Source organism: Brachyhypopomus gauderio, unplaced genomic scaffold (assembly GCF_052324685.1).
Source record: "Brachyhypopomus gauderio isolate BG-103 unplaced genomic scaffold, BGAUD_0.2 sc50, whole genome shotgun sequence".
NCBI lineage: Eukaryota > Metazoa > Chordata > Actinopteri > Gymnotiformes > Hypopomidae > Brachyhypopomus > Brachyhypopomus gauderio.
In genome coordinates, this window is record NW_027506875.1 from 1,284,031 (window position 1) to 1,296,275 (window position 12,245).

Genomic DNA, 12,245 nt, shown 5'->3' on the forward strand with positions numbered 1-12,245 from the left:
CTCAAAAAATAAAGGGAACACTTAAACAACACAATATAACTCCAAGTCAACCACACTTCTGTGAAACCAACCTGTTCAGTTAGGAAGCAACACTGATTGTGAATCAATTTCACCTGCTGTTGTGCAAATGGAATAGACAACAGGTAGAAATGAGAGGCAATTAGCAAGACCCCCCCTATAAAGGAGTGGTTCTGCAGGTGGGGACCACAGACCACTTCTCAGTACCTATGCTTTCTGGCTGATGTTTTGGTCACTTTTGAATGTTGGTGGTCCTTTCACACTCGTGGTAGCATGAGACGGACTCTACAACCCACATAAGTGGCTCAGGTAGTGCAGCTCATCCAGGATGGCACATTAATGCGAGCTGTGGCAAGAAGGTTTGCTGTGTCTGTCAGCGTAGTGTCCAGAGGCTGGAGGCGCTACCAGGAGACAGGCCAGTACACCAGGAGACATGGAGGAGGCCGTAGGAGGGCAACAACCCAGCAGCAGGACCGCTACCTCCGCCTTTGTGCAAGAAGGAACAGGAGGAGCACTGCCAGAGCCCTGCAAAATGACCTCCAGCAGGCCACAAATGTGCATGTGTCTGCACAAACGATTAGAAACCGACTCCATGAGGATGGTATGAGGGCCCGACGTCCACAGATGGGGGTTGTGCTCACAGCCCAACACCGTGCAGGACGCTTGGCATTTGCCAGAGAACACCAGGATTGGCAAATTCGCCACTGGCGCCTTGTGCTCTTCACAGATGAAAGCAGGTTCACACTGAGCACATGTGACAGACGTGACAGAGTCTGGAGACGCCATGGAGAGCGATCTGCTGCCTGCAACATCCTTCAGCATGACCGGTTTGGCAGTGGATCAGTAATGGTGTGGGGTGGCATTTCTTTGGAGGGCCGCACAGCCCTCCATGTGCTCACCAGAGGTAGCCTGACTGCCATTAGGTACCGAGATGAGATCCTCAGACCCCTTGTGAGATCATATTCTGGTGCGGTTGGCCCTGGGTTCCTCCTAATGCAGGACAATGCTAGACCTCATGTGGCTGGAGTGTGTCAGCAGTTCCTGCAAGATGAAGGCATTGAAGCTATGGACTGGCCCGCCCGTTCCCCAGACCTGAATCCGATTGAGCATATCTGGGACATCATGTCTCGCTCCATCCACCAACGTCACGTTGCACCACAGACTGTCCAGGAGTTGGCGGATGCTTTAGTCCAGGTCTGGGAGGAGATCCCTCAGGAGACCATCCGCCACCTCATCATGAGCATGCCCAGGCGTTGTAGGGATGTCATACAGGCACGTGGAGGCCACACACAATACTGAGCCTCATTTTGACTTGTTTTAAGGACATGACATCAAAGTTGGATCAGCCTGTAGTGTGTTTTTCCACTTTAATTTTGTGTGTGGCTCCAAATCCAGGCCTCCATTGGTTAATAAATTTGATTTCCATTGATGATTTTTGTGTGATTTTGTTGTCAGCACATTCAACTTTGTACAGAATATTTCATTCATTCAGATCTAGGATGTGGTATTTGAGTGTTCCCTTTATTTTTTTGAGCTGTGTGTGTGTGTGTGTGTGTGTGTGTGTGTGTGTGTGTGTGTGTGTGTGTGTGTGTGTGTATATACACTACCGTTCAAAAGTTTGGGGTCACCTAGACAATTTTGTGTTTTCCCTGAAATCTCATACTTTTATTTATCAAATGAGTTGCAAAATGAATAGAAATATAGTCCAGACATTGACAAGGTAGAGATAATGTTTTTTTTTTTTTTTTAATTTGAAATAATTTTCTACTTTAAACTTTGCTTTTGTCAAAGAATGCTCCCTTAGCAGCAATTACAGCATTGCAAACCTTTGGCATTCTAGCTGTTAATTTGCTGCGGTAATCTGGAGAAATTTCACCCCATGCTTCCAGAAGCCCCTCCCACAAGTTTGATTGGGTTAATGGGCACTTTTTTCGTACCATATGGTCAAGCTGCTCCCACAACAGCTCAATGGGGTTGAGATCTGGTGACTGCGCTGGCCACTCCATTACCGATAAAACACCAGCTGCCTGCTTCTTCTCTAAATAGTTTGTGCATAATTTGGAGGTGTGCTTTGGGTCATTGTCCTGTTGCAGGATGAAATTGGCTCCAATCAAGCGCTGTCCACAGGGTATGGCATGGTGTTGCAAAATGGAGTGATAGCCTTCCTTATTCAAAATCCCTTTTACCTTGTTCAAATCTCCCACTTTACCAGCACCAAAGCAACCCCAGACCATCACATTACCTCCACCATGTTTGACAGATGGTGTCAGGCACTCTTCCAGCATCTTTTCAGTTGTTCTGCGTCTCACAAATGTTTGTCTGTGTGATCCAAACACCTCAAACTTTGATTCATCTGTCCATAACACTTTTTTCCAATCTTCCTCTGTCCAATGTCTGTGTTCTTTTGCCCATATTAATCTTTTTCTTTTATTAGCCAGATATGGCTTTTTCTTTGCCACTCTGCCCTGAAGGCCAGCATCCCGGAGTCGCCTCTTCACTGTAGACATTGACACTGGCGTTTTGCGGGTACTATTTAATGAAGCTGCCAGTTGAGGACCTGTGAGGCGTCGATTTCTCAAACTGGAGACTCTAATGTACTTGTCTTCTTGCTCAGTCTCTTTTGTAACGCTGGGCGTGTTGTGGAGTGAAGAGGTGGACACAAATGCTGAGGAGAGTGAAATTTATTAGAGGGATAATAATCAGGGTGGTACAAACAGGTCATGTATCATCAAGGGAGTCTGAAACATGAACGTAGCCAACATGAAAAGACGTACGAGAATACGAATAACAAACAAGTACAAAACGAAATAGACCACAGAAGCATAAATCCACATGTACATCCAACAGTATATCCATTATAACATTAAACAACAGTGTAGGTACCATGCTAAACCAGCAGGTGGCAGTACCACTGGCAACACATGGAACAAGCTTGCTTTTGAGTTCAGGTAATGATGATGTAGGAATATGAGTGTTCTACTGAGTTCAGGTAATGATGTAAGAATGTGAGTGTTCTCAGTTCAGTTAATGATGATGTAGGAATGTGAGTGTTGTACTGTCTTCCAACATCTTTATGTAAATTTGTAACAATTTCTGAACAAATCATGAATCAAATTGTAACATTAGACACTTTCAAATTACATTTCCACCATTTATACACAAATTATGTTTTGCATTTTGTTGTTAACAATATCTTTTTTTCAATTGTGTCGTTTAGTGAGACTAAGCTTAAAAGATCTGACTCACCTGAACCCAGCTGTGTGTCCATGAAGAGTGATGCATCAATGGAACCTCCATTACGCTTGGGACTGGAAGTGAATCCTAATGAGTTCAGGTAATGATGATGTAGGAATGTGAGTGTTGTACTGAGTTCAGGTAATGATGATGTAGGAATATGAGTGTTCTACTGAGTTCAGGTAATGATGTAAGAATGTGAGTGTTCTCAGTTCAGGTAATGATGATGTAGGAATGTGAGTGTTGTACTGTCTTCCAACATCTTTCTGTAGTTTTGTAACAATTTCTGAACAAATCATGAATCAAATTGTAACATTAGACACTTTCAAATTACATTTCCACCAATTATACACAAATTATGTTTTGCATTTTGGTGTTATATATACTGCTCAAAAAATAAAGGGAACACTTAAACAACACAATATAACTCCAAGTCAACCACACTTCTGTGAAACCAACCTGTTCAGTTAGGAAGCAACACTGATTGTGAATCAATTTCACCTGCTGTTGTGCAAATGGAATAGACAACAGGTAGAAATGAGAGGCAATTAGCAAGACCCCCCCTATAAAGGAGTGGTTCTGCAGGTGGGGACCACAGACCACTTCTCAGTACCTGTGCTTTCTGGCTGATGTTTTGGTCACTTTTGAATGTTGGTGGTCCTTTCACACTCGTGGTAGCATGAGACGGACTCTACAACCCACACAAGTGGCTCAGGTAGTGCAGCTCATCCAGGATGGCACATTAATGCGAGCTGTGGCAAGAAGGTTTGCTGTGTCTGTCAGCGTAGTGTCCAGAGGCTGGAGGCGCTACCAGGAGACAGGCCAGTACACCAGGAGACATGGAGGAGGCCGTAGGAGGGCAACAACCCAGCAGCAGGACCGCTACCTCCGCCTTTGTGCAAGAAGGAACAGGAGGAGCACTGCCAGAGCCCTGCAAAATGACCTCCAGCAGGCCACAAATGTGCATGTGTCTGCACAAACGATTAGAAACCGACTCCATGAGGATGGTATGAGGGCCCGACGTCCACAGATGGGGGTTGTGCTCACAGCCCAACACCGTGCAGGACGCTTGGCATTTGCCAGAGAACACCAGGATTGGCAAATTCGCCACTGGCGCCTTGTGCTCTTCACAGATGAAAGCAGGTTCACACTGAGCACATGTGACAGACGTGACAGAGTCTGGAGACGCCATGGAGAGCGATCTGCTGCCTGCAACATCCTTCAGCATGACCGGTTTGGCAGTGGATCAGTAATGGTGTGGGGTGGCATTTCTTTGGAGGGCCGCACAGCCCTCCATGTGCTCACCAGAGGTAGCCTGACTGCCATTAGGTACCGAGATGAGATCCTCAGACCCCTTGTGAGATCATATTCTGGTGCGGTTGGCCCTGGGTTCCTCCTAATGCAGGACAATGCTAGACCTCATGTGGCTGGAGTGTGTCAGCAGTTCCTGCAAGATGAAGGCATTGAAGCTATGGACTGGCCCGCCCGTTCCCCAGACCTGAATCCGATTGAGCATATCTGGGACATCATGTCTCGCTCCATCCACCAACGTCACGTTGCACCACAGACTGTCCAGGAGTTGGCGGATGCTTTAGTCCAGGTCTGGGAGGAGATCCCTCAGGAGACCATCCGCCACCTCATCATGAGCATGCCCAGGCGTTGTAGGGATGTCATACAGGCACGTGGAGGCCACACACAATACTGAGCCTCATTTTGACTTGTTTTAAGGACATGACATCAAAGTTGGATCAGCCTGTAGTGTGTTTTTCCACTTTAATTTTGTGTGTGGCTCCAAATCCAGGCCTCCATTGGTTAATAAATTTGATTTCCATTGATGATTTTTGTGTGATTTTGTTGTCAGCACATTCAACTTTGTACAGAATATTTCATTCATTCAGATCTAGGATGTGGTATTTGAGTGTTCCCTTTATTTTTTTGAGCTGTGTGTGTGTGTGTGTGTGTGTGTGTGTGTGTGTGTGTGTGTGTGTGTGTGTGTGTGTGTGTGCGTGTGTGTGTGTGTGTGTATACACTACCGTTCAAAAGTTTGGGGTCACCTAGACAATTTTGTGTTTTCCCTGAAATCTCATACTTTTATTTATCAAATGAGTTGCAAAATGAATAGAAATATAGTCCAGACATTGACAAGGTAGAGATAATGTTTTTTTTTTTATTAATTTGAAATAATTTTCTACTTTAAACTTTGCTTTTGTCAAAGAATGCTCCCTTAGCAGCAATTACAGCATTGCAAACCTTTGGCATTCTAGCTGTTAATTTGCTGCGGTAATCTGGAGAAATTTCACCCCATGCTTCCAGAAGCCCCTCCCACAAGTTTGATTGGGTTAATGGGCACTTTTTTCGTACCATATGGTCAAGCTGCTCCCACAACAGCTCAATGGGGTTGAGATCTGGTGACTGCGCTGGCCACTCCATTACCGATAAAACACCAGCTGCCTGCTTCTTCTCTAAATAGTTTGTGCATAATTTGGAGGTGTGCTTTGGGTCATTGTCCTGTTGCAGGATGAAATTGGCTCCAATCAAGCGCTGTCCACAGGGTATGGCATGGTGTTGCAAAATGGAGTGATAGCCTTCCTTATTCAAAATCCCTTTTACCTTGTTCAAATCTCCCACTTTACCAGCACCAAAGCAACCCCAGACCATCACATTACCTCCACCATGTTTGACAGATGGTGTCAGGCACTCTTCCAGCATCTTTTCAGTTGTTCTGCGTCTCACAAATGTTTGTCTGTGTGATCCAAACACCTCAAACTTTGATTCATCTGTCCATAACACTTTTTTCCAATCTTCCTCTGTCCAATGTCTGTGTTCTTTTGCCCATATTAATCTTTTTCTTTTATTAGCCAGATATGGCTTTTTCTTTGCCACTCTGCCCTGAAGGCCAGCATCCCGGAGTCGCCTCTTCACTGTAGACATTGACACTGGCGTTTTGCGGGTACTATTTAATGAAGCTGCCAGTTGAGGACCTGTGAGGCGTCGATTTCTCAAACTGGAGACTCTAATGTACTTGTCTTCTTGCTCAGTCTCTTTTGTAACGCTGGGCGTGTTGTGGAGTGAAGAGGTGGACACAAATGCTGAGGAGAGTGAAATTTATTAGAGGGATAATAATCAGGGTGGTACAAACAGGTCATGTATCATCAAGGGAGTCTGAAACATGAACGTAGCCAACATGAAAAGACGTACGAGAATACGAATAACAAACAAGTACAAAACGAAATAGACCACAGAAGCATAAATCCACATGTACATCCAACAGTATATCCACTATAACATTAAACAACAGTGTAGGTACCATGCTAAACCAGCAGGTGGCAGTACCACTGGCAACACATGGAACAAGCTTGCTTTTGAGTTCAGGTAATGATGATGTAGGAATATGAGTGTTCTACTGAGTTCAGGTAATGATGTAAGAATGTGAGTGTTCTCAGTTCAGTTAATGATGATGTAGGAATGTGAGTGTTGTACTGTCTTCCAACATCTTTATGTAAATTTGTAACAATTTCTGAACAAATCATGAATCAAATTGTAACATTAGACACTTTCAAATTACATTTCCACCATTTATACACAAATTATGTTTTGCATTTTGTTGTTAACAATATCTTTTTTTCAATTGTGTCGTTTAGTGAGACTAAGCTTAAAAGATCTGACTCACCTGAACCCAGCTGTGTGTCCATGAAGAGTGATGCATCAATGGAACCTCCATTACGCTTGGGACTGGAAGTGAATCCTAATGAGTTCAGGTAATGATGATGTAGGAATGTGAGTGTTGTACTGAGTTCAGGTAATGATGATGTAGGAATATGAGTGTTCTACTGAGTTCAGGTAATGATGTAAGAATGTGAGTGTTCTCAGTTCAGGTAATGATGATGTAGGAATGTGAGTGTTGTACTGTCTTCCAACATCTTTCTGTAGTTTTGTAACAATTTCTGAACAAATCATGAATCAAATTGTAACATTAGACACTTTCAAATTACATTTCCACCAATTATACACAAATTATGTTTTGCATTTTGGTGTTATATATACTGCTCAAAAAATAAAGGGAACACTTAAACAACACAATATAACTCCAAGTCAACCACACTTCTGTGAAACCAACCTGTTCAGTTAGGAAGCAACACTGATTGTGAATCAATTTCACCTGCTGTTGTGCAAATGGAATAGACAACAGGTAGAAATGAGAGGCAATTAGCAAGACCCCCCCTATAAAGGAGTGGTTCTGCAGGTGGGGACCACAGACCACTTCTCAGTACCTATGCTTTCTGGCTGATGTTTTGGTCACTTTTGAATGTTGGTGGTCCTTTCACACTCGTGGTAGCATGAGACGGACTCTACAACCCACATAAGTGGCTCAGGTAGTGCAGCTCATCCAGGATGGCACATTAATGCGAGCTGTGGCAAGAAGGTTTGCTGTGTCTGTCAGCGTAGTGTCCAGAGGCTGGAGGCGCTACCAGGAGACAGGCCAGTACACCAGGAGACATGGAGGAGGCCGTAGGAGGGCAACAACCCAGCAGCAGGACCGCTACCTCCGCCTTTGTGCAAGAAGGAACAGGAGGAGCACTGCCAGAGCCCTGCAAAATGACCTCCAGCAGGCCACAAATGTGCATGTGTCTGCACAAACGATTAGAAACCGACTCCATGAGGATGGTATGAGGGCCCGACGTCCACAGATGGGGGTTGTGCTCACAGCCCAACACCGTGCAGGACGCTTGGCATTTGCCAGAGAACACCAGGATTGGCAAATTCGCCACTGGCGCCTTGTGCTCTTCACAGATGAAAGCAGGTTCACACTGAGCACATGTGACAGACGTGACAGAGTCTGGAGACGCCATGGAGAGCGATCTGCTGCCTGCAACATCCTTCAGCATGACCGGTTTGGCAGTGGATCAGTAATGGTGTGGGGTGGCATTTCTTTGGAGGGCCGCACAGCCCTCCATGTGCTCACCAGAGGTAGCCTGACTGCCATTAGGTACCGAGATGAGATCCTCAGACCCCTTGTGAGATCATATTCTGGTGCGGTTGGCCCTGGGTTCCTCCTAATGCAGGACAATGCTAGACCTCATGTGGCTGGAGTGTGTCAGCAGTTCCTGCAAGATGAAGGCATTGAAGCTATGGACTGGCCCGCCCGTTCCCCAGACCTGAATCCGATTGAGCATATCTGGGACATCATGTCTCGCTCCATCCACCAACGTCACGTTGCACCACAGACTGTCCAGGAGTTGGCGGATGCTTTAGTCCAGGTCTGGGAGGAGATCCCTCAGGAGACCATCCGCCACCTCATCATGAGCATGCCCAGGCGTTGTAGGGATGTCATACAGGCACGTGGAGGCCACACACAATACTGAGCCTCATTTTGACTTGTTTTAAGGACATGACATCAAAGTTGGATCAGCCTGTAGTGTGTTTTTCCACTTTAATTTTGTGTGTGGCTCCAAATCCAGGCCTCCATTGGTTAATAAATTTGATTTCCATTGATGATTTTTGTGTGATTTTGTTGTCAGCACATTCAACTTTGTACAGAATATTTCATTCATTCAGATCTAGGATGTGGTATTTGAGTGTTCCCTTTATTTTTTTGAGCTGTGTGTGTGTGTGTGTGTGTGTGTGTGTGTGTGTGTGTGTGTGTGTGTGTGTGTGTGTGTGTGTGTGTGTGTGTATATACACTACCGTTCAAAAGTTTGGGGTCACCTAGACAATTTTGTGTTTTCCCTGAAATCTCATACTTTTATTTATCAAATGAGTTGCAAAATGAATAGAAATATAGTCCAGACATTGACAAGGTAGAGATAATGTTTTTTTTTTTTTTTTAATTTGAAATAATTTTCTACTTTAAACTTTGCTTTTGTCAAAGAATGCTCCCTTAGCAGCAATTACAGCATTGCAAACCTTTGGCATTCTAGCTGTTAATTTGCTGCGGTAATCTGGAGAAATTTCACCCCATGCTTCCAGAAGCCCCTCCCACAAGTTTGATTGGGTTAATGGGCACTTTTTTCGTACCATATGGTCAAGCTGCTCCCACAACAGCTCAATGGGGTTGAGATCTGGTGACTGCGCTGGCCACTCCATTACCGATAAAACACCAGCTGCCTGCTTCTTCTCTAAATAGTTTGTGCATAATTTGGAGGTGTGCTTTGGGTCATTGTCCTGTTGCAGGATGAAATTGGCTCCAATCAAGCGCTGTCCACAGGGTATGGCATGGTGTTGCAAAATGGAGTGATAGCCTTCCTTATTCAAAATCCCTTTTACCTTGTTCAAATCTCCCACTTTACCAGCACCAAAGCAACCCCAGACCATCACATTACCTCCACCATGTTTGACAGATGGTGTCAGGCACTCTTCCAGCATCTTTTCAGTTGTTCTGCGTCTCACAAATGTTTGTCTGTGTGATCCAAACACCTCAAACTTTGATTCATCTGTCCATAACACTTTTTTCCAATCTTCCTCTGTCCAATGTCTGTGTTCTTTTGCCCATATTAATCTTTTTCTTTTATTAGCCAGATATGGCTTTTTCTTTGCCACTCTGCCCTGAAGGCCAGCATCCCGGAGTCGCCTCTTCACTGTAGACATTGACACTGGCGTTTTGCGGGTACTATTTAATGAAGCTGCCAGTTGAGGACCTGTGAGGCGTCGATTTCTCAAACTGGAGACTCTAATGTACTTGTCTTCTTGCTCAGTCTCTTTTGTAACGCTGGGCGTGTTGTGGAGTGAAGAGGTGGACACAAATGCTGAGGAGAGTGAAATTTATTAGAGGGATAATAATCAGGGTGGTACAAACAGGTCATGTATCATCAAGGGAGTCTGAAACATGAACGTAGCCAACATGAAAAGACGTACGAGAATACGAATAACAAACAAGTACAAAACGAAATAGACCACAGAAGCATAAATCCACATGTACATCCAACAGTATATCCATTATAACATTAAACAACAGTGTAGGTACCATGCTAAACCAGCAGGTGGCAGTACCACTGGCAACACATGGAACAAGCTTGCTTTTGAGTTCAGGTAATGATGATGTAGGAATATGAGTGTTCTACTGAGTTCAGGTAATGATGTAAGAATGTGAGTGTTCTCAGTTCAGTTAATGATGATGTAGGAATGTGAGTGTTGTACTGTCTTCCAACATCTTTATGTAAATTTGTAACAATTTCTGAACAAATCATGAATCAAATTGTAACATTAGACACTTTCAAATTACATTTCCACCATTTATACACAAATTATGTTTTGCATTTTGTTGTTAACAATATCTTTTTTTCAATTGTGTCGTTTAGTGAGACTAAGCTTAAAAGATCTGACTCACCTGAACCCAGCTGTGTGTCCATGAAGAGTGATGCATCAATGGAACCTCCATTACGCTTGGGACTGGAAGTGAATCCTAATGAGTTCAGGTAATGATGATGTAGGAATGTGAGTGTTGTACTGAGTTCAGGTAATGATGATGTAGGAATATGAGTGTTCTACTGAGTTCAGGTAATGATGTAAGAATGTGAGTGTTCTCAGTTCAGGTAATGATGATGTAGGAATGTGAGTGTTGTACTGTCTTCCAACATCTTTCTGTAGTTTTGTAACAATTTCTGAACAAATCATGAATCAAATTGTAACATTAGACACTTTCAAATTACATTTCCACCAATTATACACAAATTATGTTTTGCATTTTGGTGTTATATATACTGCTCAAAAAATAAAGGGAACACTTAAACAACACAATATAACTCCAAGTCAACCACACTTCTGTGAAACCAACCTGTTCAGTTAGGAAGCAACACTGATTGTGAATCAATTTCACCTGCTGTTGTGCAAATGGAATAGACAACAGGTAGAAATGAGAGGCAATTAGCAAGACCCCCCCTATAAAGGAGTGGTTCTGCAGGTGGGGACCACAGACCACTTCTCAGTACCTGTGCTTTCTGGCTGATGTTTTGGTCACTTTTGAATGTTGGTGGTCCTTTCACACTCGTGGTAGCATGAGACGGACTCTACAACCCACACAAGTGGCTCAGGTAGTGCAGCTCATCCAGGATGGCACATTAATGCGAGCTGTGGCAAGAAGGTTTGCTGTGTCTGTCAGCGTAGTGTCCAGAGGCTGGAGGCGCTACCAGGAGACAGGCCAGTACACCAGGAGACATGGAGGAGGCCGTAGGAGGGCAACAACCCAGCAGCAGGACCGCTACCTCCGCCTTTGTGCAAGAAGGAACAGGAGGAGCACTGCCAGAGCCCTGCAAAATGACCTCCAGCAGGCCACAAATGTGCATGTGTCTGCACAAACGATTAGAAACCGACTCCATGAGGATGGTATGAGGGCCCGACGTCCACAGATGGGGGTTGTGCTCACAGCCCAACACCGTGCAGGACGCTTGGCATTTGCCAGAGAACACCAGGATTGGCAAATTCGCCACTGGCGCCTTGTGCTCTTCACAGATGAAAGCAGGTTCACACTGAGCACATGTGACAGATGTGACAGAGTCTGGAGACGCCATGGAGAGCGATCTGCTGCCTGCAACATCCTTCAGCATGACCGGTTTGGCAGTGGATCAGTAATGGTGTGGGGTGGCATTTCTTTGGAGGGCCGCACAGCCCTCCATGTGCTCACCAGAGGTAGCCTGACTGCCATTAGGTACCGAGATGAGATCCTCAGACCCCTTGTGAGATCATATTCTGGTGCGGTTGGCCCTGGGTTCCTCCTAATGCAGGACAATGCTAGACCTCATGTGGCTGGAGTGTGTCAGCAGTTCCTGCAAGATGAAGGCATTGAAGCTATGGACTGGCCCGCCCGTTCCCCAGACCTGAATCCGATTGAGCATATCTGGGACATCATGTCTCGCTCCATCCACCAACGTCACGTTGCACCACAGACTGTCCAGGAGTTGGCGGATGCTTTAGTCCAGGTCTGGGAGGAGATCCCTCAGGAGACCATCCGCCACCTCATCATGAGCATGCCCAGGCGTTGTAGGGATGTCATACAGGCA